Below are 5,535 nucleotides of genomic sequence, written 5' to 3'. Positions count from 1 at the left end.
TATAGATCTCTCTCTCTCTCTCTCTCTCTCTCTCTCTCTCTCTCTCAGGAGGAGGTCGGGGGGAACAATCAATCAAACATTATGGGTTCAAGTCATTTCGGCTAACCAACACCCTAATCCATCACTACTAATAATCGCCACCTAAACACATTGCTAATCAACTATACCCCACTCGTATGTACCACTACCCATTCAAGGGTTTAGCGACAAAGAGATGCGCGGACCCAAATTGATCTCTTCTTTAGTCCAACACATTTACATGTTTGGTATTCAAGATTATATTAGATATTTTTATTTTTGAAGGCTGTCATGTACTTATGTGGGGTGTCTTAAGTTGTATTAATATTAACTCATGTTTGATGTTGCATGAGATTAGAGGGTAGTTTGCTTGGTTTATGGTTTAGAATGATGTTGTTATCCAGGCCCGGCCCTGGCCCAGTACAGGCAGTGCCCACGCACCGGGCCCAAGGCTGAAGGGGCCCAATTTTTTTTTTGTCATTTGTTATATTAATTAATATATACTTATCATTAATATAAAATAAAAATAAAACCATAATTATAGGTTTGGAAAACCCTATTGTCGTTCAACTCTTCTCCTCTTTTTTGCGTCTTCTTTATTTCTCCATTCTCCAACAAAAATCTTCTTTCAATCTCTTCTTCTCTCTCCAACTCTTAATCTTCTCATCTTCTCATTCCTTCTCCAAGTCAAATACCCGTTACATCAATTATGGAGAAATCCGTTGCAGCAATAAAGGAGTTCGATTGGCGATTGATGTTCTCCGGAACCAAAAATCTTTTGTCTGCTCTCTCTATAAATTGTTCATGATCATTCGAAATTTTTCATCCTCTCTCAATTTCACACTCTTAATTTCACATCTCCTCTCTCACAATCCAGTTTTTAAAGACTAGAGTCACTGGACATAAGGTTCCTCTGAGTTTCACCACTCTGAATTCTTCCTTTTGGGTCTTGCCATTGAAAAAGGTTGCTTCGAATCTTTTTTTTGTATATATTTTATTTTTCCTTTATGAAATCATGCATTTGAGATATATGAAATTGGTATATGAAATTTATATATGAAATTGTTCTTATGTTTTTGCAGAGAAGATTTGAATTTGGAAATGTGCATCGGATCTTGGGTAGTTGCATATGATAGAAAGAATTGAAGTTAGCAATGCTTCACTATCTAGGTTCTATTTTTTATTACTTTATTTTAATTTTTAGTTTAAAGCAACATTCTATTACTTCATTGTACCTATTACCGTGGCATATGCGGAAATGAGTTTTTCAAAATAAAAAATGATAAAATCTTATTTGCGGACAACTATGACTCAAGATAGGTTGAATGGATTAGCAATATTGAGTATTGAAAAGAGTATGTTGAAAGCTATTGATGTTGAACATATAGTTGATGATTTTGCTTCTAAAAATGCAAGAAGAAGTCATTTCAGATGAGATGTGATTTATATGTGATCTTTATGCAGGTACAAGAGTTGCAGGTTGATACTTATTCTTGTCTTGGTGGTTATCTGGTTTGTTTCGTTTATTCTCATATATTTGTTTTTTATAATTCCAGAAACAAGGAGCATGGTGTGAAGATGTTATGGCATGGTCCACTCTCAGTCAAGGTGATCATACAGGAAAAGCACTTGGAGGTACTTAGTTTCAACTTAGATTTCTCTTTGGTTTGTCATTGTAATCCTTTTAATTTTTTCTCTTTGGTTCATTTTTTCCCCAATATATATATCCCTAGAAATGAACAAAAAAATGGATCCCTCATTGGAAGGGCCCTGTGTGTATATATATATACAGTTTCTATTTAGGACGAAGCTTCATTTTGAAATTAAAGTGTGAAGTTCCTTATTTAACTCACTTTTTGGTAATATTTCTACATCTCCACCGTTCAGTTTGTAGAACCTAATGCATAGATCACTCATGCCAAGTTTCATTGAATTTGATGATCGTTAAGGTACCGAATTAGATTAAATTGACGAACGAACCATAAATCTGTCTATTCAGAACTGTTTGTATAAATAACGATTATGAAAACCCAAACGATCATCAAATTCAATGAAACTTGGTAGAAGTGTCTATGCATTAGGTTCTACAAACTGAACAGTAGAAATGTGGAAATATGACAAAAAAATAAGTCAAATAAGGAATTTCACACTTTAATTTCAAAGTAAAGTTTCGTTCTGGATAAAAACTATATATATATATATATTTTCTATCAAATTTCAAAAGAGAAAATAACACACACTTTGTTGGATTACAACAATACACACTGACACTTGGTACGCGTCAAGAGGCTTAGTTAACAATGAAGCACATTTGGATGCAAAGTAATAGAGACTACCATGACTCCCTTTGCACATACACGACTTGTCATGCTATTAATATGACGTTAATATTAGTTAGAACTTAGATCATAAGCCAAAGAAGAAAACAAGAAGAAGAAGGGCATCTTGGACCAAAGACGAACGTACGTGATGATTGATAGGCATATATACATAGCACTCGGTTACCCCCTTTATCAATATATATAGCCTTACCTTCACCACATGTTTCTACGTACGTGTGTGTGTCTATATATATATATACACGGATTTTCTCAGCTGCGGACGTCCGCACTAAAAAAGTGGATTTCCATTTTTGCATCACTTTTCGATCGAATTTCCTCATCTCCACCGTCTAGTATCTAGATAATATTGTGTAGATCATCTCTGCAAAATTTCAGCCAATTTGGTGATCGTTAAGGCCCTCAAACTCGAAAAACAAATGGACGGACTGAATTCTGTCCGGTTGTGTTCATACCAGAAAAACTCGAGTTTGAGGGCCTTAACGATCACCAAATGGTTGAAATTTTACAGAGATAATCTATACAATATTATCTAGATACCAGACGGTGGAGATGAGGAAATTCGATCGGAAAGTGGTGCAAAAATGGAAATCCGCACCAAAACCGTTGGTGCGGACGTCCGCAGCCGAGAAGGGCTGTATATATATATACAGTGTATATATATATATACAGCCCTTCTCTGCTATGACGTCCGCACCGTTTTACGGTGAGGATTTTCGTCCGTTCGCCACCGTACGGCGCCGCGCGAGGGCGCGCCTCCACCTCAGCCGACTCCAGCAGCTTCCCCGACCACTTTCCCTCACTGGTGAGTCCGTTCTTTTCCAGTTTTCCGGCGAGATCGATTTTGTTTGAAGTTTTGGGTGATCTCGCCGGAAAACTGGAAAAGAATGGACTCGCCGAGGGAGGGAAAGTGGTCAGGGATGTTGGTGGAGTCTTCTGGGGTGGAGGCGCGCCATCGCCGGCGCCGGAGGGTGGAGAACGGACGGACGTCCGCACTTTAAGCCTAGTGCGGACGTCCTAGACGTCCGCTTCACATGGGGCCTGTATATATATAAATATATATATATATATGTCAAGCTTGTATCATTTGGCCGGCATTTACGTGACGCCGACAACACCATCCACACCCAGTAGTAAAAGGACTAGTTATTACTGTCGTAGTAAAAAGGACGGTGACCACGCGGCTTAATTAGGCTCGGTCAATTCCTTCCGTCTTTTCCATGTTCTGTCTACACTTACCAACGCCAGCCAGCAACGAGGGTAACAACTAGGGGTGGGCATAAAGCCCGTTGGAGATAAAAAGCCACCGGTCCCGACTATGTTTAGTGGCGGTCCAGGCCGGGCCCGGGCCTTGTTTATGGGAATGAAAAAAGCCCGAGAGCCCGACTAATATACATGTCATAATTTTATTAGATGTTTCTAAAGATTTACAATAATAGAATGAGCTCAACCACACATGATTTGTGGTCAAAGACTTAAACTAAATTGAGAGGGTCAACTCTCTCAGTCAGTCAGTCTCGCTCTCGTTATTGCATTTCATTTCAAGTTATTAAGCCCGCAAGCCCAACAGGACCGGCCTGGTTCTTGCTGGTTCGGGCTTTTTCCGGGCCCTGAATTTGAAACAATAAAACCCGGCCCGATTGGAGTGTGTCCGGTCAGGGCCCGGGCCCTGTAAAATAGTGGCCAGGCCGGGCCCGTGCCCAGCCCTAGTAACAACTGTGTAAGCAAAAGACAGCTATTGCCTCCTCTACGTAATTTTTTTTTTTTTTTTTTGGTAAGTGTAGAGGGACAAGAAGTTAGAGGACTAGACCAATGCCATCTATATAGTACAAATAACCCTTTTTGTAAACCTGATGTAAAATAATTTGGTAGGAGAACAAATGACAATAAAATGTCACACGATTGCTCTTTCTTGAGGAAGTACATTGACAATAACTATTGTCATCACACGATAGCTATGATGATTGAATCTAGCAAATCTAGGAAAAGAAAATGCATACATATGCAAAAACAAGAAACAAAAACAAATTAAAGAAATAAAAGATTAACGTGTGAAGTACTCATGCATGCTAGATTAGGAACGAAGAAGAAGAAAAGTAAAAGTTCGGGGCTTTGCTGAGACAACACCAAAGAAGAAGAAGAAGGGAGCTCGTTCTGGTCGTCATCATCATCAAGCTCGATCAACTCTGGGTCAGTTCCAGGAGAACACGAAGCAGTTTGCTGGGTTTTGTTGTGTGTTGAGCTGGAAGAATCCGGAAGATTTGGAATTTTGATTGTGGGTCAGGTTTGCATAGCAGACTGGAGCTTGAGGGGTTCAGATCGGGAAACGAAACGAAACAAGGGTCTCGTATCGATTGGGAATTCCATGTCTGGGTTCAGCTCAGTGAGCAAAAAGTGACCATTTGACCAATGCCCTCCGGTGGCTCTATTCGTTGTTAGGTTTCAATTAGAATCATTGTGGTTGTAGCTCAAGAACTATGTTCTTGAGTTTGGGTGTCCAAAGTAGATTTTGGATCCTTTTGATTCAACTGTCTGTTGTATTTAAAATGATTTCGTACTCTGGAAATCTGTTCCTTAACGTTCTGAAGCTTTAGACCTTGTTTTGTTACTTCAAAAGTCGAATTAAAGCTTCCAAAATCAAGTTTATTAGTTGCTGCAAATTTCCAGAATTCTGCAGAAAAGCTGATTTTCTTTCCTACTTTGCGTCTTGATATCTTTCAGCTCAGGCCTTTGTTTTGAAATCCGAAAGTACCTTTGTAAAGAACATATATCCATCTTTATGTGTCTTAAATTTCAGAGGATTTGGTTAACATTTGGTTTGTCAAATTGCTTGCCAAAAACAGTAGCAGATTCAGCCAAAAGCTGAAATTCTCTGGGTTTTCAGATTTTTGCTTCAACTTTGAGAGAGCATAACTTCCTATCCAGGGCTTTGTTTTCAAAACTTAAGCTATGTACTTAAAGCTTGTAATCCTATCTTTACAATAGGCTTTGGTTCATAAACTTTTGTTGGATTTGAGTGAGAGGAAAGTGAAGCCAAAAACAACAGCTTACACACTGTTTAAGAAGCCATGGCTGGCCACAGAGAGAGAGAGAGAGAGAGAGAGAGAGAGAGAGAGAGAGAGAGAGAGAGAGAGAGAGAGAGAGAGAGAGAGAGAGAGAGAGAGAGAGAGAGAGAGAG

This window comes from Fragaria vesca, unplaced genomic scaffold, assembly GCF_000184155.1.
Source record: "Fragaria vesca subsp. vesca unplaced genomic scaffold, FraVesHawaii_1.0 scf0513160_u, whole genome shotgun sequence".
Classification (NCBI taxonomy): domain Eukaryota; kingdom Viridiplantae; phylum Streptophyta; class Magnoliopsida; order Rosales; family Rosaceae; genus Fragaria; species Fragaria vesca.
The sequence above is the reverse complement of the archived record's forward strand: the minus strand, read 5'-3'. Positions refer to the sequence as shown.